The following is a 22,604-nucleotide window of genomic DNA, read 5'->3' as shown; positions in this document are numbered from 1 at the left end:
ATTTTTACAAAAATAATTTAAAAAATTAAACAATATATACAATTACCAAAAAGAAAGAGAAGAAAAAGTATGATCTCATCGAATAGTATACATTCAAGCATAAAGAGGAAGCTAAAGAAAAGAGCAATGGAAGTAATACTAAATCAAGTGAAGAATTTAAATTTACTCATCTCTTTACTTTGCTTGTTTGATTTAATTTGTAATAGTTAAATATTGCTAATGAAATTTATTTTGATATTTTGAATCGGTATATAATATATATAAACTTAAAATGAATTAAAATGTAATATAACAAATTAAAAGCAGTTTAAACTTAATTTTTATATAATATTTGAGATAAATAATTGATTATTAATCAGTTATTTAAGAGAAGTTGCCAATTGAAAGTCCATTTCTTTTTTAAATATTCAATTACAAAGAAAGATAATTGTTTATTCCAAGAACTTATACTTTGAAAATTTTTCTCATGTTCCAGAGCAATCGATTATCAAGATTAAATGATCAATTATAATTATTGGTTGAATTCTTTCCATATTTTCTCTAGCACATGCTTTTTTTCTTTTATTTATTTTTTTCATAATGTTTAAGGGAGAGAATTTATTAGATTTTGAGAATGCATACATGTTTAGTATTTGCTTGTTTTACTCCAAATCTGTTTGCTGTTTTGTTTTTTTATATTTTATGTAAAAAGAGCATTAAAAAAAAGGGAGATTAATAGTAAGGGAACACCTTGTTATGTTATTTTGTATTTGTGTGAAGCAATCAAAGATAGTTTTGTGTCTATATTAACATTACCTAACATAAAGAGTGAAAATTTAGAATCTCTTTTAAAGTATGAGATATTATAAAAAAAAAAAAGAGAGAGATTGTTTATCATGAAGAAGGTCTCCAGAAACCCAAATGAAGATGTTTTGGTGATATTCGAAGATGTTGATGATGAATATTTGAGTATTAGAGTCTAGTTTTCTTTATTTATATTTATGTTCTTCACACAAAGTATTCAATAGGACTTCTAAATTCAACACATAGTCTATTTCAAAAAGAAAAAACATTTTTCTAAAGTTAAAATCAACCGTAAAAAGTTTATCAACATTTTTAATCGATTAAAATTTAATTATAATCTATCAAACTATTTTTGGGAGATTTCTAAACAAAATAATCAATTATCTAATATGATAACCAATTAAACTAGAAAGTGATTTAAGTGTTTTCAAACTCTCAAACATAATTGATTAAAAACTTTTATAATCAATTTAACTTGTTTTGTAAAATTAATCAGAAACACATTTAATCGATTAAAATACGTGATATAATAGATTATTATAAAGAGACATTATAATTTTTTTCTCAAATTTTAATTAAAATAATCGATTACAAGCTTGATTTAACATATTAAATGTCATAAAAATATTTTAAATTAATGGTTTGAAAACTCTCTATAAATAAAGAAAATTTTTAAACTTTTTGGAAAACTCAACAATAATATAATGCGAATCAGACTAATATTTTATTAGTTGTTTACAAATTTTCACCAGTGCTTTCAAGCTTATCAACATTTTAAAGGTTATGTTGAATTCATAAGTCATAGTGGCCTTATATTACAATTGATAAACTTTTCCTATTTTTTATTGTTATTGATTGACATCAGTGTTGTGTTGTTGTTCTTCTCGAGCAATAAGAGTCTATAAAGAATATATCCTCTTGAAGTGGTTTAAGAGTGGATAAAGTCTTGATATTTTCTTGGTTGTGAGTAGTCAATAATTGATTTATTTAGTTATAATTATTGTCTTGCATTGTACAAATTGATAATAAAATTGGGTTTTCAAAAGAGAGACTGAGAACATTGTACAAATAGATAATAAAATTGGGTTTTCAAAAGAGCGACTATGAATTGGAAGTAGGATTGTTTGAATCTAAACCAACACAAATTCTTCTGTGTTCTTTATTTTTTCTTACCTCTACTTATTCTTGTATAAATGAAATCCTTAAAATAATTGCATTATGATTTCCAAGTTGAAAAGATTCAAAGAAAGAAATATGTTTTAAGAAATGGTTTTTGTTAACTTCTTTACAAGTTTACCAAGTTGTGCAAGTAATAAATGGTAAGATTGAGTATTGTTTTTCTAAGTGATTCATGTAATATTAAACAACTATACAATTAATAACTTATATAGATTAAGGAATATTTCCATAATTTGGTGTTATGTTCAAGAAAGTAAATTTATGCATAAAAAGTAAACACTTTGAAAGTAAGAATGCTTAAAAGATGCAAAAGATTAGAAATGATATGGATTAGAAATGTTGGGGTTAGATTTGACCTGGGTCTCATGCATTTATAACTCAACTCCTTTCCATTATAATGCTAATGTCAACCCATAAGTTTACTTAAACCCCTAATCCCTTTGAAGAGCCTAAACTTTCTTATTAAGAGTCAATCCCTCAAACCCTTAATTAATAAACATGCTTTAGCAACTAGTTTTAGATCTAGGTTAAAAAATATATTTTCCAACACATAATGAACAAAGTATCAAGTTATGGGTGATCAAATCAAAGCAAGCATTAAAAACAAAAAACAAGAATACTAACATTCAAGGAAAATACATAAATATATTTCAAAACACTACAAGATACATAAGAGTTCAATGGTTACATCTACCTCCAACAAAATGGGTTTAACTCTCCATTGTCATGGAGAACCCAAGATTACAAAATGAAAAATGGAAGAAGAAAGAAATACAAGTAAGGAGAAGAGTTGTTCCCACAAGCCCTAGTGGCCCTCCAATCTATCCAAAGACTATTTTTTACGTCTAAGCCTCCAAAGATGGCTTTCCTTCGAGCAAAAAAGAAAAAATAGGTCTAGAATTGGAATATCAACAAAATTATCGCCTAGTGCACATCCTCCATCATTGGGCGCCTAGAATTAACAATGCTCTCTATAAAGATGGTGCCTAGTGTCACATGAAAAAAAGGGAATGGAGCCCAACGTTGTGTTTTGGCTGGCCGGTGTTGGACAATCCTGTAACTGATTTGGGCTCTCTAAGATGCTTGTGTCCAACGCTATGTACGTATCACTCAATGCCAGTTCCTCTATTGATGGAGCTTACTCTTTGACTTTGTGGCATTGAGTGTGGCTTTTGTAGTGCCTAACATTTTGTTCTTCCATGATCTCACATTTTGATTATTCTTCCTTGCTTTTCTAGATTGCAACTAGTTTGGCTTGAAACAAAAAGCTTTCTGTTCATAAATTAGACAAAATAATTGGGATTAATGGTATAATTGGATTATTGTAATGCAAAATGTAATTATTTACAAAATCAAGATAAAAATGAAGGCTAAGTAGGCTAAAAGCTAAAGAAGATTTGATTATATTTTTTAATAAAAGATAACTCAAATAATGGTAAAACTTAAAATTTTTAGTTTTAAATCGGATTCACCCTCACTCTTGGTTTAACAAAGCCATCAATTCTTTTCTTTTAGTGTCCAAGATGTTCAGGAAGTTGTTAGATGGAAAATAGTGACTACATTTTTGTTAAATCTTGAATCAAGTCTCACTTGCCTAATACTTCTTCTATGCCTATATTGTTATCATCTGATGATGATGAAGAGATTGAAAATGTTGAGTAATTGGCTAAATTAGTCCACCCTTTTGTTGTTTTTGCTTAAAAGTGGGGAGAGTCCATGAAGAGATGAAAAAGGGATAGTATGCTAACGAGAGAACATATATCAAGGGGGAGAATATAAGTTTATAGGGGGAGTAATCTTTACTAAAACAAAGATGCATAAGTTGAGTGTTTCAAGCCAAAAAGTTGAAGATCTTAAATGGTTTTGCTCTTATAAATGTAATAAATTATGTTGAAATACATTTTTGTTCTTTTGATATTGTAATTTGTACTGAAATGCTTAAACATTATACCTTAGTGATATGATTTTATTAGTAAAATTTAGTATCCTTGAAAATTTTGACAACTCATTAAGTGTTTTTCACAACAAAGTATAAAACGTAAACATGCTTGTAAGATTATGTGTTTTATGTATACAACAAATCATGTAAGACATGGGTGTTTTTAAAAAAAACAATGCAATGCATTATGGTCCTTGTTTCATCTAATAAATAAGGTTATAACTAGAAGATATGCATACAATATTAAGTTAATGTTGTACTTAACCAAAATATTTCGTAAGTTTATTTTTATACTATAAAGAATGTTTTCATCTTCAATTTACTAAGATAATCCACAAAAACATTGGTCAACACATGATCTATTAGGATATGAACTAAAGTTGCTTTGTATACGATCCACTAGTGTAGTAAAAGGAAACAACACCAGCTATTTTCGTCTATACACAACGATTCCTAAACCGAGGTATATACAAGCGAGGCAAAAAGGGGTAGTCTTTTTGCCTAGATTATGAACCGAGGCAATATGTGTGGTCTTTTGCCTTGGTTGGTTTCGAACCGAGGCGATATATGTCTTTTTTTTATTCTTTTTCAGAAAATTGAGACTTTTGCTTTTCAAAATCATTTTTTTCTTTTTTATCTAGGACAACGGAGGCAACGACGAAACAACTAAAGGCGAAGACGAACGGACGAACAATCGGTGGTGACGACGTACGACCAACGGCGACAACGAGCAGCGTAGTTCGCCGAGAGCACGAGAGAAGTAGAGGCAGCAACGTGAAACAATAGGTTAAAAAGTTTTATGATGGCGGTCAGTGATGGAGGTAGCGGCGACGACCAATGGTGGAGGCAACGACAAAGACAAGTGGTGGAGGCACCAACGACGGCCAGTGGTGGAGGCAACAGCGACAAAGCGACAAGCTGTTCGCACGAGATGAGAAGCAGAAATTCGTAGGTGAGTCTAAGGTTGAGTTTGTTTGGTGCGAGTTGAGGATGGTGGTGGTGAGAAGGTTGTGGAAGGGGAGAATGAAAGGGAAGAATGAAAGGGGAGAATGAAAGGTCTGAAATTTAAAAATCGAAGAAGTTATTACCTTAGTTAAGTAGATAACCGAGACAATAAGACTCTACTTCCTTGGTTCTAAAGACAACCGATGCGTAAACCATTCAGAAAAAATTCAAAAAAAAAATTATAAATGGCAAAGATTAAAGATATTTCTAACTATATGCATCGGTTCATGGTTAAACCGAGGCATAAAGGCCTTATGACATCGGTTAAAATGGAACTGAGGCAGTAGATGTTGACAAAATGGATTTGAAATGTTCAGATACAGAGGTTGTCAGCTTTTGGTAGGACATATTGCCTCGGTTCTGCACAGAACAGAGGCAATAGGCGTATTTTGAAAAAGCTGGCAGGTGAAAAGTTTGATTTGCAAAGGGAAAGCATGGTTTTTTGCCTCAATTAGTCAGAGAATCGATGCAATATACCCTTTAAGCATTGGTTCAAATTGAATCGAGGCATATAGTTTCGCAAAAATTATGAAATTGTCATCGCGTTTTGATATAATTTGGTTTTTTTGAAACCAAAGCGTAATGTGCGAATTAAAAGCCTCTTTTTTTACTAGTGATCATAACATAAGTTTTTGTTAACTTTATTAAAGTTATTTATCATGTATTATCTTTTCTTTTATTTCTATTTTCGTCTTCAGTAGATGTAGTTAGCCTTTTCAGACAAACCAATAATAACATCTAAGCATAAATAATTAATTTTCTTTATCTCTTCATTACATTTTGTTCTCCATAAGAAGAGTTTTTATGAACTAAGTTTTAGAAAAACTTTTAACTATTATTTGTCAAATAAAATTATCATCTAATCGGTAGAGTCTCCAGTCTCATGAAACTCATATAAAATCAAATTCCCCCTAAAATGTAGCAAAAAGACAACCTGAATATCAATATAAGGAAATGGTATAAATTTTGAGTAATTCTAGTTTGTAAATTTGTCCTGGGGAATATGAATGGATCCTATTATAATCACTAAAAAATCACCAAAACCATGCAAAACTATGGAAACTAAAATTGTTTGGTAAAATGCACATGAGAACTCATGAATTAGCTACAAAGGAGATTCTGGGTAAATTGTGCAATGAACATTCTGTGTGCATCGTGACAAACCAAAAACTAAGACAAACTTACAAAAGCAGAGAGAAAGAGAGAAGCACATTTGAGAGCTTTCTGTGGAAAAATATCATGGATCAAATCTTATACAAAGGAGAAGCAAAAGTACAATTATATAGAAAAAGATGGATATTCTAGAGTAATGGTTACAAAGAGTCGAACTGTCCTAACGGTCAGTCAGGACGTGAGGCGAACGAGTGCACCGAACGGTTAGAGGTGATGAGACAAGAGCCGTTCGATGGAACATACAACGAACCGGACGGGTGATCAGATCGCATACAGGCGGAGGCGTCCGAACGTTTAGCAGCGAAAACGATGGGGAATGAAACGATCGGTAAAGACTCACATGAGCCGTTCGGTAAAGCATTAGCGGAAGCGGTGGAAGACAGTCCAAGATCAAAGTGTTGAAGAAGTTGGTAGCGAGCACAAAGATGGAAAGAAGGGAGGTGGAAGACAGTCAAGAGGTAGAGGCAGGAAAGGTTTTAACAAGAAGAATGTTTAGTGTTACACATGCAATAAGTTTGGGCATTACTCTACGGAGTGCTGGCACAATGAAATGGCAAAGAAAAACAAGAATAATGAGACAACAAATCTTGCTCAAGACTCATGTGACTCAGAGTTTGATCATGTATTGTTGATGAACATTACCGAACGAGTGCTGACAGATGATGAAACCGAACGATCGTCTACCGAACGATCGTTGCTGGGAGTCAACGAAGAAACTGAACGATCGTTGCTGTTGAATGAATTGAGAATTGACAAAAACCGAGCGGGTGTTGAAGAAGACCGAACGGGTGTTGACAATCAGATGTCGTCTTCAGACCGAACGTGCGGTGAGGAAATCGGACGGCTGTTTTCGTTCAACCGAACGGGAGCTAATGGAGAAACCGGACGGTTGTTGAACCGAACGGATATTGATGGAGAAACCGAACGGTTGTTTAACCGAACGATCATTAATAAAGAAACTGGATGAGCGTCGCACAAGTGCGAACCAGCGTTGTACATGTGTCAAGAACTGGAACACATGTTGATGTCTGTCGATGCGAACCATGCAGAAGACGATAACTACTGCTACTTACATACATGATGCTCTAACCACATGACAAGCAAGAGGGAATGAATGATAGAACTGGATACGAGTGTCAGAAGCAGCATGGGATTTGCTGACAACACGTGATCATGGCTGAAGGGGTTGGAAAAATCCTAATCACACGCAAGGATGGCCGATCGGCTTACATGAACAACGTGTTGTATGTTCCAAATATGAAGAGCAATTTACTAAGTTTGGGACAACTCCTAGAGAAAGGATACACGATGACCATGCATCAAAAGCATATAGAGGTGTTTGATGGAAGAAAATGACTCGTACTTAAAGCACCGCTAGCCAGAAATAGAACCTTCAAGGTGAACCTCAGTGCCACAGCTGTTCAGTGTTTATCTACTGTTAATACCGAGGAAGAAGGGTGGTTATGGCACTATCATTATGGACATCTAAACTTCAGAAGCTTGGGTTAATTGAAGAATAAAGAGTTGGTGAAAGGTGTTCCTAAGATTTTTCCACCGAAGAAGGTTTGTGAAGGATGTGTCGTTGGGAAGCAGACCAGGAAACAGTTCAAGAAGTCAGCACACAAGAGAGCAAAGCAAACTCTTGAAGTGGTTTATTTTGACGTGTGCGGACCCTTCAAACAAGAATCAATCGTAGGTAATAAATATTTTCTTCTCTTTGTTGATGAATGGACCAGAAAGATCTAGATTTATTTGATTAAGGAAAAGAAAAGGATGTTTACTTGTGTTTTGTCAACTTTTGTGCCATGGTGGAGAGACAATCCGGTCTACATATCAAGACCCTTAGAACTGATAGTGGAGGAGAATTCAACTCCCAGTGATAATGGTATAGTGCATGAAGTGATAGCTCCATATACCCCCCAACACAATGGTCTAGCCGAACGGAAGAACAGGACACTGCTCGACATGACCAGATGCATGATAAAGGGAAAGAGACTACCACACTACCTTTGGGGGAAAGCTGTATCAACAACATCGTATCTACTAAATAGAAGTCTCACGAGAGCTTTAGCAAATTGCACACCAGAAGAAGCCTGGTCAGGTATTAAGCCATCTGTAAATCACTTGAAAATTTTTGGTTTAGTATGTTACATGCACATTCCAGATGCAAGAAGGAGGAAATTGGATGACAAAAGCGAAACTTTGTCTTCATTGGGTATCACCCCACAAGCGCGCACATGTTATACAACCTTGAGAACAAACAAATTGTGATAAGTAGAGATGTGATTGTAGACGAGAGAGCCACATTCGAATGGAGAAAGACTGAGACAAATCAGAAATCTGAAGCTGAGACAAACAAGAAGTCTGCAATTGTTCCAAGCTGGCTGAAAGATAGCACTTTTGGTGGTGTTGAACAGGCTGAGAAATGTGATGAGGTCAATAGCAGAAGATCACAGAGGATGAGATTTCCTTCCTCAAGGCTAGCAGATTATGAAGTATTCCTTGACAGTGACAATGTAGATCTTGGTGGTCAAGCACATCTCGCATTCCTAGCTGATGCAGAAGCTATTCCCTGGAAACAAGCACTTGATATAAAGGAGTGGAGAGAAGCCATGATTGAAGAGCTGAATGCCATTGAAAGAAACAAAACTTGGGAAATGGTAGATTTACCTGAACATAAACAGGCTATTGAAGTAAAGTGGGTCTTCAAGACGAAGTATAAAACCGAACGGTGAAGTTGCAAAGTTCAAAGCGAGACTCATAGCAAAGGGATTTTTTCAGAAACCGGGAGTGGATTTCACAGACATGTTTGCACCAGTCGCAAGGCCTGAGACTGTGAGGTTAGTAGTAGCAGTAGCTTGTCGTAAGAACTAGAAAATATGTCAACTGGATGTAAAATCAGCTTTCTTAAACGGTCCACTGAAAGAGGAGGTTTATGTAAGACAACCACCTGAATTTGAGAAAGAAGGGTGAAGAACATAAGGTCTATAGGTTGAACAAAGCCTTGTATGGGTTGAGGCAAGCACCACGAGCCTTGAATAATCATATAAACACATTGCTTCTGAAACTGGGTTTTCTGAAAAGTTCTATAGAGTCCGGAGTGTATATAAAGTCTGCATCACAGCAAAATACTTTGTTGGTCTGCTTATACGCTGATGATCTTCTTGTAACTGGAGACTCTGAATCGACAATCGAAGGATTTAAGCAAAGAATGAGAGAAGAGTATGATATGATCGACTTAGGAAACTGAATTATTTTCTCAGATTGGAGTTTGTTGAAACAGCAAGCAGAGTCTTCTTGCATCAAAAGAGGTATATCAGTGAAGTGCTGAAACGTTTTAATATGGCAGATTGCAATAGTACAACAGTTCCTGTCGTTGCTAATCTGAAGTTGACAGAGCAACGAGATGAGAAAAAGGTGGATGCTTCATTGTATAAACAAATTATAGGATCCTTGAGATACATCTGCAACAACAGACCAAACATAAGCTACGTGTTTGGATTATTGAGCAGGTTCATGAATGAACCTAGACAATCTCATATGTCAGCAGCTAAACATGTTTTAAGATACTTAAAAGGAACAATTCACTATGATCTCGTGTTCCCAAAGATGACGAGCAGCATGGGGAGCACTTTGGAAGTTTGGAGCAACTCTGACTAGAGCGGAGATCAGGTTGATAGAAGGAGCACTTTCGGGTACTTCATTAAATATGTAGGAGCACCTATCTCCTGGTGTTCTAAAAAGCAAGGCGTGGTGGCACTTTCCTCATGTGAAGCAGAGTATATAGCTTCTGTAGAAATGGCGTGCAGTGCGTGTGGTTGGAGGCACTTCTTGGAGACTTAAAACTGGAATGCAGAATACTCATACAAATGATGGTTGATAACAAATCTACAATTAGCCTGTCGAAGAATCCGGTGTTTCACGGAAGGAGCGAGCATATTGGTACAAAGTTTCACTTCTTGAGGGATTTGGTAAACCAAGGGAGGATTGAGTTACTGCACTGCTCTACTGAAGTTCAGATTACATACATCTTCACAAAAAGCTCTTAGACAAAGTAGATTTGAAAAACTTAGAGATATGTTAAATGTAAAATGCTATAGTAGTTTGGTTTAAGGGGGGTATATTGTAGTAAACTAAACTACTATAACTGTCTCATAACTGTTTGCGTACGTGCCTATGCACTACATATATTCGTCTCTTCATTCAATAATAGATTGACTTTTCTGTTGCTGTTTACTACTTTTTGTGTTCACATTCTCTCTCTCTGCATAACTCCCTCACACTTGTTGCACCTTTGCATAACCCGCTGCAATCTAACAAATCTTTTTCTATAATTAAAAACTTAAATATTTGTTGTTGTCATTTCTTACTATAGACTTATAGAATATTATTTAAGAATTTTAAAATACACAATTTAACTTTTCTCATAAGTAAGTTACTTCGCAACAAAAAAAAACAAATCATACTTGTAAGAGCCTGAAAATAAAAAGGCTATTGGGCCTTATGTTGAGGCAGTCAGCCCATAAGCTAAGGACCCATGACCTTAGGAAGGAGTTTTCTAAAAATCAGAATTCCTTCATTTTGCCAGCTTTCTTTCTCTCTCTAAAACCCTTGCCTAAAATTCTCTTTGCCTTCTCTCAACATTTTCTCTTCACTGAACCGATCAAATTTTGATTTGAAGGTGTTTCCGCGCTTGCTACACCAAGGGCTTCAGTTTGAACCGAACGTTTTTCCATTTCGACCGGTAAGTGGTTTTTTCCCTTTTCTTCAACCGTTCTTGAACCTAAGCCATGCAACTTGTTGGTTGCCTATTACTTGTAGCTTTTCCTTTAGTTTCTCTGTCCCTTCCAACTCTAAGAAATGTGCTCTGCACCAATTTTTGGTGGCTTATAGGTGCTGTCAAACTCGCCTCTGTGAGGAGTTACTGCTAGAGCGTTCCTAGGAGTGCACTGTTAAGCTTTCCAGGTAAGGGGAGCTAATTATTTTTGTATGAATTTATTTTATAAAAATATATGCATATGAATGTTGAACTGGTGTGCTCTTGTGAAACTGTTTTATGACTTTTATTGTATTTGGTGTTATAACTGAAATTGTGAAATTTTGCATGTTGTGATGTGATGAATTTAATCTGTTTTGAATGAGTTTGTTGGCTGAAATTGATCTTGTTGGAAGGTCTAGAGAAAGGGTTCTGTAATAGCATGTATATGGGTATCAAATAGATGTACAGGTACTGTTTGAGGTTGTTGTGAGAGGAAGTGAAAATATTAAAATTAGGCATTTCAGATTTAGAGCATAAGAGAACATGGTAAATAATTTAAATAAATTAATTGTTAATTATTGAGAGCCTTTCTTTGTTGGTAGGATAGAGTAACCTTAAAAATCTGAGTTGGCACATCCCTGATCATAGAGCAGCCCTGGCCTGCTCCAGTCAGTTGTGACTAGTCATATGTGCTGGCGTCGAAGGTGAGTTTGATGCGTTCAGACATTTGGGTCCTCTCTGGTGACCAATTGGGGTAAAGAAAGATCTCTACTAGGAAGAAAATAAGATAAAACAAGTTAATTGTAGAAGCATAAAGTTATCATGTGTTAATTTCTAGTCAATTATAATTTTAGAAAATCAGTCACTGTGTGTTTGGAATTTAAAGTAAGGATCCATATATAAATATATAAATATATAAATATATACATATATATATATATATTTAATATAATATTATTGGTTTAATATATATATATATATATATATATATATATATATTTACGTATCATATATATATAATATTATAATATAATGTAAATAATATATTTATAGATTGTACGTAATATATATATATATATATATATATTATATATTAAAAAGTAAGAATAGTTGTTTCTTACATTGAAACGTGAGTGTTAATCAATAATTATATTACTTGTAGGGATGTATAAATTGATGCATTTTATGAGCTGTTATGGGTTAGTTGGAGTTGTTTGGTTCTTGGTATTGATTAACTTAGATTCAATTGTGGAGATGTTATTTTTATAATTTGTGAGTGGTGAGTAATGTATATTGTTGAGATTGTGTATATGTTGATTGTGGCAGAAAGTATATGATTACAAAGTGATGAAAGTATGATCCAAGTTGTAAATCAAGTTCCATCTGTGTAGGATCTCTTGGTGAGATCCTTAGTGTAGAATGATTGCATGGTAGCTCAGTCTTGGGGGTTTTCCTGACGCTCCAATGGTCTTTCATTCTCAAGTAGAGAGGATTGATCCATGTGGTGAGGAGTAGTAGAAGGTCCTAGTCTTGGAGGCTTCCAGTATGCTCCAGGACGCGGAACGGATTAACCTCGTGAGTGTGGTAGGGTGGAACCCATTGGCAACGACTTTGCAAAGCAGTAGAGGCCACCACGAGTGCATAACCCGCCATAGCTCGGCAATCATTCTGGTCCGGACATGTCGGTCTATAAAGCAATGAGTCTTGTGATGTCAATGTACCATGTTTGAGTGACTTTTGCATGTTGTGTGTGATTGAATAACATGATTTTTATATCTAGCTCACCCTTGCTTGTTTGTATTGCTTGTGTATGTTTCTTCTTGCGATGATCATCCATTTGGATGGGAGCAGATGGCAAGGAGGTTCCTTTGGAGACAGCTTTGGAAGTTGAGGACAATGCTGCTGCCTAGTCTCCTAGGATGTTATTGGTTGATCTTGTAGTATGAAATATTATTTCTCTTTTAGCTTACATTCTAGATATCTTTGGGGTTTAAGCTTATATTCTGAAGTATTTTGAGGATGACTGTAATCCTATTTACTCTCAACTGCTTTCCTATATTATGCATGTGATGTCTTTATTATATATGCTTTCTATATAATTGGGATGTCACAGTACTCCTATCATAGAAAATGTAAACGAGAAACAATTCAAATTGGTTGCACACAATTCACTTAGTTTGCTTTGTAGCCGTAAATTTTGAGTGGTAGGAGAAGTATTCATGTATTAAAAAGGAAGAAGAACATAATATATTCTCTTTCACGGATCTATCTTCGCTTTGGACAACGCATTTTCTGAGAATAAAAAAAGGAAGAAAGAAAACCAAAATTCAAATAAGTATGTAACATTCAATAAAAAATGCTTAGATTCTAATTCATTATTTTTGGAACCTTGATATATACATTAAGTTAATAAATAAAATCTAAACTAAAAAATATAGTGGAGACATACAGTAAATATATATATATATATATATATTATTATATATATATATATGTATATATATATATATATGTATATATATATTATATGTATATGTATATATATATGTATATATATATATATATGTATATATATATATGTATATATATATATGTGTATATATATATATGTGTATATATATATATATGTATTATATATATGTATATATATATATATGTGTATATATATATATGTATATATATATATATTATATGTGTGTGTTTTATTGTTTATACGTATTATTTTGGTTAAAATAGTAATTTCATATTTTATTTATGTTTTTTTTTCGTTTAGTTTCTTAAGTTTAAGAGGTTTGAATTTGATTCTTTAATTTATTTTTATTAAACCACTGGTTCTATTAATTTTTTACACGAACTTGATTAATTGAGTAACGCACGGTTAAGGTTAAAATATGAAAAATACTAAAAGTTAGAACCATTGTGAGTTGTGTTATTGTTTTCCTGTGACATCTAAATTATTTGGTTTAGTGTTATATTTATGGGCTTAAATGATAAAGGTAAATACAAAAATAGTTGTTTTAAATGGTACAAATTATTATTTATAAAAGAACAAGGTAAAAAATTTGTTTGTGAAGGAATTCTTTGTTACATAGAAGTTCGATTCTATGTTCGATGAATAAATGAGACTTTGAACATCAACATGTGTGTAGTCTTATGTAACATAGTACTAGAGGTGTATCGGATTTTATTTTTCCTGTAATTTATGAGGTTTTTAGTGTGAGTGTGTAGTCTCACACTTAGAAGTTAATTCTTGTTTTGGTTAAAGATTTAGATTATATAGGAAAATCTTGTAAGTCTATAATCTTTACACTTTCTCAGAGTGGATTTCCTTCCAACTCAGCTTGTTGAAAGAAGATTAGATGTAAACTCTTAAAAAGTTGAATCAGTATAAATTATTGTGTGATTTCTTTCATTTTCTTTGTTTGATAATATGTTAATTCTCTAAAAGGTTGAAAAGTTAGTTATAAACAATTTAATACACCAAAAAATTTTGGAGCAGGGTAAAATTACTTTTAAACTAATTCACCTCTTCTTGGTTCAAAATTGGACATAACTCAGTTTTGAGTGAATAAGTATAAAAACAAGTATTCCTTCTTGATATTGTTTTCAAAGGCTTTCTAAACATTTCTTAAAGTCCTTAAGTATTCAACACTATCTGTAGAGAGTCTAACCTTGCAAATAATGTCTAACACTTGCAGAAAAAAAAAGTTTTAAACTATATTTAAATCCTCCTTTCTAGAGTTTACATGTGATTTTATACATTTATGTGCTCATGTATTCGATATTGTCTTCTCGTTAATAAATAATGTTTGTATTTAAGAAAAATATTTAAAATGTTTAAAAAAATATAAATATATAATATATGATTTATATTTTTGTATTGAATATTATTATTTAGTTATGATCTGATTTCAATTAATTAAGTGTTTATTCATAAACTTATAAAGAAGGCATAGGTTACAAGAAAATTTATAAATATAATTTTTTTATAAATTAAACACAAATATTAAAAAAATGTAATTCAATATTTTAATAATAAAATAATTGAATTTCATTATAATTTAGAAGACGGTTGTTTCATAATTCTAAGTTTTATTGTAACATCCCAAAATATAGCATAACACTATATAATAGTTTAATTAGATATAATAATATACTAGCTCAGTTCACAGAGAGTTTGGTAAAGTATTTAACATTTACAATTATCCAAAATAACTATAGAATTTAAAACTTTAGAGACTAGCATAAGTTGGATACAAAATAAAGAAATAGACCGAACGGTTAAACACCGCTCTATATAAACCGATCGGTTTTACAAAAGACACAAGAAACATATGGACCGAACAATTCATTCTAAAACTATGTGCACCTGATGACCAAAGGGTCATAACCTTAAGCTACAGGATCTTCTCCTTCCAATGCTTGCTCCATCGAGCACTCGTCGCCTTCTGCTCACATCCACAAGATGATCATTGCAAGTGAAAAGAAAACAGAATGACGGACAAGACAAGATAGAACAAGAAAGTAGGGTAAGCTAGTGTAATTTAATTATAAATACATATATACGTTTAATACAAAAGCAATCCATAAGAAACCGAACGGTATATCACACAAACACTGAGTACACTTATTCACATGCAAACCGAACACAATCATTCACACACACGCACACACACACACACACACACACACACACACACACACACACACACACACACACACACACACACACACACACACACACACACACACATATATATATATATATATATATATATATATATATATATATTAACCGAACATTATGACTTGACCATCCGGATTGTATGAATATGTAGCTACAGTCGTCCTTGCACTTGTGGTAGTGTAAGCTAACACCAATCAAGCTACTACCAGAGGTTAATCTCATAATACCTACCTCGGCACCCTGAGGTGGTAGGACCTCATGCCATTCTCACACATGATTTACTTCTATCTACTTGAGAATGAATAATCACAAAATATCAGGATGAACGCTAGCTTAGCATATCTATATTCATACTTTACAATTACACAACCATCCATGAGACATTCCTTCTTGAAATTCTCTTCCACAATATTTGAAAGTATATTAATACTCATTTCTTAACATACAGAATCATTCATCAATTAAATTTTCACACATAATAAAGATGAAACCTGTGAACATTGGAGACCGAACACCTTCATCCTAAGCAATTTCGAGAAAACCGAACGGGTTATAAGGGGTAACAAAAGAAAAGGCCGAACACTATTACTGACCGACCACTATAGAAAACTAACTACTAAGAATATAGCCCCAAACCCGAAGACCTTACACCTAACACTCATAGCTCAAACCAAACTCTTAAAAACTCAAACCGAATGTTTATACTAGACTGACACTTGGGTTATACTGAGTATTAGTTTAATATCAAAAACTGCGATTAGAACGAATGAGCATGAATAGATAATACTTCCAATAGACCGAACCCAGTTAATGACTGAGTACGGAACACGACCGAATGGTTAATAATAACCGTTCGGTTTTATACATAATTTTGTAAAACTTCTACTGAATGCTGAATGGAATTCTCTAAACTAAATAAGATGTTTTTCTGAAATTCTAAAACTCTAAACTGAATCTATAATCTCTTTTAAATCTATCCCTCTGAACCTATTTGACTTCAATTCACATTTCACATCCTCTCTTATACGAACCAGCAAAGACCGGACGGTCTACATTAGAAAAACTTCCACTCCAGTTCACAGGTCTCAGTCAAACACAGACTTTGAATACAATTCAATCAAACATACTATCATTCATACATGCAAGCGTTCACACATCAACTTCAAACACAGAACAAATAAATCACTATAGCTTCCCTTACTTGGAATACACCTGACACTTCTTAAGCTTCCACCGTTTAATCTAACCAGCAACCACTTCTAAAATTTCTGATCGGTGAACAGGGACCAACTAGAGAATCAAGACAGAAACAGATTTAGAGAAAGATCAATGAAGAACACATGCAAGCTGAATAGTGCTTGCATGTATCAGAAAACACAGAACTTTAAAGAATGAGGGATTTTTAACTTACCAACTTCACACAACAGCTGGATTGATGGAAAGAACACTCTTGTCACCAAGAAAGAGATCAAACACGTCCTAGATAATGATCAGAATAAGAAGAAAGTTAGGGTTTTTAGAGAGAAGGAGGAGGATTGTAGAGAGAAGGAGGAAAAACTTAGAAATCTGGAGAGAAGAGGTGCATGCAAAAGTGGCTCAACGTTTGAAAATTTTGCTTATATTCTACCGTAAAAAACCGATCGGCCAACCAGATGCACACACCTATCTTCCGCTTTCTGAATTTTCTAAACCTCACACTAACACTTGGATTCCACTAAAAGTTGAATTTAATGGTTATGACACTCATCTTTTGAAAACTAATTTACTACTCTTTTAACCCATTTTCTAGATGTTTAAAATACTAATTATATAACAATTATATATATATATATATATATATATATATATATATATATATATAATATTTTAGTTTCTTGAGTACTCGCCCACCTTAGGCCACACTAAATATATGAATACTTTATTCCTTTTTAATCATAAAATACTTCAATACTTTATATTAATAAAGATATGTTAATATGATATATTATTTTGTTAGTCACAATTTCAATGAATACGTTTAATAAACATTAATAAAGAAAAAACGTATTGAACGTCAATGTATAAACACTTAACGTAACATAAGAATATTTCAGTAGACTCGACTGAGAAATCTTGATTTATATTTCTATAATAGTAAGAATTTCAGTTGGAGATTAACTGTTATATTAATTTTTTTATATTATCAACTGACGGCAAAAATATTTTAAATATGATTTTAAAATTAATAATCGTATTCTTCATCACAATCTAACTGCTTTTTCAATTTTGATTAAAATACAATTTTTATAAACACAAGTAATTGGAAATTTAAAATAGTTTGAACAGGCACTTATGAATATTTTAATAATTTTCAAATATTTGTTTGTAAATATTATATTTTTCTCTATTTTATCAACTAAATAATTTTATTTCTCACTTATTCCTATTTATATTTATTTTTATTTTACTAAACAAACGTAATGATTAGTTTGGTAGATGTGAGATGATAATGATAGGAAGAGAAAAGAGATGAAATAGTTTCAAAATGGTAAATATGAGTTATTTAGTTATGATAAAATAGATATGAATGGGGATGAAATGCTTGGGACCACAACTACTAAATTTTTGAAATAAAAAAACATAAAAATTAACAATGACAACTTAGAAATGAAAAATCATAAATAGTTTTAAAGAAGCTTTAATAGAAATGAAGAAAACAACCTATAAAATGAATAGTTTTTATTATAATATATGTGTAATTAAGAGAAAGGGAGAGAAAAGAGATTAAATAACTTTGGATAGGATGAAATATGTAAGAAAGGGATGTGATGTACCCACAATTTTCATGTCAAATAATGCAGAAATATAGTGTTGGACAATGAGAACCATAAAAAATTCAGCTTTAGAAATGAAATTAAAATGAGTCAAGGTGATTCACCTGTATATCAAAATTTAGTAAATCAGGTTGTAGTTTTTAATCTATGGTTAATTTAAGTTTAACTCTTCAATCTGACCGGTTAGCATGCTAACTGATCGTTTTTTTTAAATTAAAAATTTAAATAAAAATTAATTTAAAAAATTAACTTTTCTATTTTATATTATTTTTGAATAATACAAATTACAATACAATATATTATTGTAATTTAAATCATTAATTCTTGCTAATTAATTTTCAATTATTAATTATAATAGATTAATTTAACATGTACATATAATAATTAATTTATCGTATTATAAACACTAACTAATTAATTAATTAAATAAAAGCTTAAAAAATATTCATATGATTATATATGCTTTTAATATTTATCATTGTATACAATCAAATTTTAAAAGTAAAAAAAAAATTAAAAAAAATAATAAATCAACTCATCAACTTGACTTGAACAATATAAGATTTACTTAATTTTCCTTGACATGGGACGGACCAAACATAGGTCTGACCCATTTCTACTAAATATGGACTAAATTTGACTTAGCTTAACTTATACTAATCCATCTTAACTTGACTCGATTTAATTTGTCTTAACTAAACCTAGTTTGGATTAGATCTAACTTAACATGACTTGTGCCCAATCGATTTGATCTGACTTAACTGAATAATCAACCTAACGTAACCTAACATGGACATAACCTAACATAGTTTAATCACGACGTGTCTTGAAGCATCGACATGACTCGACTTGACCTCCCTTGGCCCACCTATCTCAGCCCCTATCTTGACCCAACCTAATTAAACCCAATTTGTGCTTGACCCAAATTGACTTGTCCTAGGTCTAACCTAACCTAGGCTCTACTAGATCAAACTATTTGGCTCAATGTAGGATCAATACAATTAATCTTATCATGAGCTCAACCAAATGTGAGTTCAACTGCCTTGACTCAAAATGGGTCAAAGACGTCTCAATCCCACTTGGGCCTAACCAATATGGACCTGATAGGACTTAACTCAACTTAGTCATTCTCACTTGGTGTGACTTGGGCCACTTTTAACTTAACCCAACTTCACACACACGCATACCTCATGTCAAGGTATATACATCGCGAATGTGAGATTATATATTAATGGATGGTCCGATAGCGAGTGGACCAAAAGGCCCAACAAACAACAAGTCTCACTAGAACACACTTTAACCCATGATTCTGATACTATGTTAAGAAATAGACTTTAAGTCTAACTCAATATCACAAAACTAGCTTGTAAATGGATGTTTGTATCCACTTACATATTTTGAATTGGTCTTATTTCTAGTTGATATGTGACTTTAAACACACTAAGACATATACATCTTATGTATGAGACTAGACATTAATGGGTGGTCTTGATAACATATGAAATAATAGACCTAACAAACATTCTTAACAAATCTCATAAAAAAGCCGCAAAAATATATTATAGATAATTAATTTTTCTTACAAAATTATTTTAAAAAATAATCCACACAAATAATATATATTTTTTCTTATATTCACATTCTAACATATAAATGAACATGTTTTTTTTTTTTTTACTTATATAGGCAAATATGATACGAAAATATACATATTCATAAAAAATTACGAAAATAAGCAAGTCATGTAGTCTCCACATGACTTCAAATGAAAAGTCTTGTGCCCCCCACACAACTTTCGCTCTGACCATGTTGAAAAGTGAAAGTTGTTAACCCCCAAAACAACTTCCATGTGATGTAATAAATTAGAATACATACGTAATAAATTATTTTCATTATAAACATTCAAACTTGCACCACATGTTATATTAACATAGATATCCCAACAAGGATCTAACGCAACTCGATCAAGGTTTGACACAACTTGGCCAATGTTTGATACAAGTCGACCAAGATGTGACATAGCTCGGTCAAGGTTTGATACAACTCAGCCAAGGTCTGATACGGATCGACCAAGGTCTAATACAACTCAACAATATATCAAATAGCTCGAACAAAGTCTAATACGACTCGACCAAAGTTTAATACAACTTGGTCAAGGTCTGATACGAGTCAACCAATGTTTGACATATGAAATAGCCCAATTAAGATTTGACACAGCTCGATCAAGGTTTGATATAACTTGGTCCTGATACAATTTGCCAATGTTGGATACAACTTGGTCAAGCTAACACAACTCTATCGAGTTGTTTCATATATTGACCAATCTTTATTAAACTTTGAACGAAATGTTCATATCTTAACCAGGTTGTATCAGATCTTGACTAAACTGTATTAGATCTTGGTTGAGCTGTGTCAGACCTTGGTCGAGCTCTATGTGTTAATATGATGTTAGTTTGAATTTTTATAATAAACATAGTGAATTACATATATAATAATCGGTTATATTACATGGAAGTCATTTATAAGACTATCGACTTTCACTTTTTAATGCTACAAGAGCGAAAGAAATGTGAAAATACATTACTTTTTCATTTAAAATAGTATGAAAATTACATAACTTATGTCCCATAAGAAAAACCAAATGAACCGTGATAACCTAAAAGTAAAACAAGGTACTTATATAATTGTGAGTTTGGTAGAAATGTAATGATGAAGGAAAAAGATAAGAAAATATTGGAATTATTTGGTTATGATGAAATATGTCCTCACAAAGGATGAAATCGTTGAGATCTGTAGCCATTGAGTTTTCGAGCAAAACAATTTTGAAATAATGATAGAACATACGAATAAACAGGCAGATAATCTTTTGAGTTTTCGCGCAAAATAAAAAATAAATGAGCTATAATAACCTAAAAGAAGAAAGAGACACATGTTATAGGAAGCAGTTTAACCTATGAATAAATAGTAGCAGTCTATAAATGAATAATGATTGTGACAATTTAATTTGTTGGGTTTAGAGCGGTTTAAAACATTTATGTAGACTATTTTCTCCATTTTTTATTTATTTTCAATATATTATATATTTCTGCCAGTTTTGTATTGTGTGTTTAAAATTGATTAAAAACTGTCAAAAACATGCTTCTAAAGCATTATAATTTTTTATTATTTCTAAATACGATAAAAAAGAAATGTAAAAATATCAATAATTAGAAGGTCAATCATAATCTCTTCTATGATCCTATCCTACACTGTGTTCTAAAAGCACATCTTTTTTTTTTTTCAGTTAAATAATATTTTTAATTGCATTAAATTATTTTAAAACAACTCTAATCTACGCTATCTTTCTAATTTGCCTTAGGTCTAATTTGCAAATGACACATGATACTTTTTACTCTTATCATGTATTATTTATTACTTATATTATGTTTTATAATTATATTAAGTTGAAATAAATATTTTTTGTATTTAATTTTTTTTAAAATCACATTTCATTTCTAAATTAAATTATATATTTATTTTATTTTTATATTTTGTGAAATTCATGTAAAATATTTTTCTAACGAATGTTACTCAACATAATTTATTAAAAAAGATGTTTTTCGTAGATAAAATAATATAACTTATTTTAATATCAAACTATATTTTTAAAAGTAATTTAAATGCAGAAAACATATTAATCTTTATTAAATCATTATTAATTTGATAAAAAAAATATATTAATTTATTTTTATAAAAGTAGAACGGAATTAAAAATATTTAAGAACAACAAAACAAAACTGAAAAAATTACGACAATAATGAAAAAAGTTATTTAACCTTTATTTTTAAATTAAATATATTTTTAATTTCTAAATACAAAATTGAAATTTGTTTTTATTCTAAATTTTGATATATTAAGTTATCTAAACTTAAAAATTAAATAAATATAATTTTTTTAATTCAATAAATTAAACAAAATATGTGACAATTAAATTAAAACATGTCAAACACTAATATAAAATAAAATATGTTTGAAACATAAAAAAATAAACATAATTTAATTAATAAGACTATATTTTATTATTTTTTAAGATTGAAAAGAAAATATATGAAAATTTAGGTGATTAAAAAGCATATTTAATTAATTTCTTAGATAATGAATCTAAGCTGTTCAATTTAGCAGGTGGATTTGATAAAGGATGGAAATCTCATGCAAAAGTTATTCCCTCTCCTTGACAAGTGGTAAAGGTACAAAAATAAAGTCAGAAGCAGAAGAAAACCGAAGAAA

At 31.6% G+C, this 22,604-nt stretch overlaps 1 pseudogene; it reads left to right on the top strand.

Annotated features, from left to right (window-relative positions):
- The first annotated feature begins 8,316 nt into the window (after positions 1-8,316).
- On the top strand, positions 8,317-9,739 carry LOC148202483 (uncharacterized; annotated as a pseudogene).
- Positions 9,740-22,604: the final 12,865 nt, after the last annotated feature.

The sequence above is a fragment of the Vigna umbellata genome, chromosome 3, assembly GCF_029865625.1.
Source record: "Vigna umbellata cultivar VRB3 chromosome 3, Vumbellata_1.0, whole genome shotgun sequence".
NCBI classification, from domain to species: Eukaryota; Viridiplantae; Streptophyta; class Magnoliopsida; order Fabales; family Fabaceae; genus Vigna; species Vigna umbellata.
Note: the sequence above shows the minus strand (reverse complement) of the source record. Positions and strands in the feature narration are given on the sequence as shown.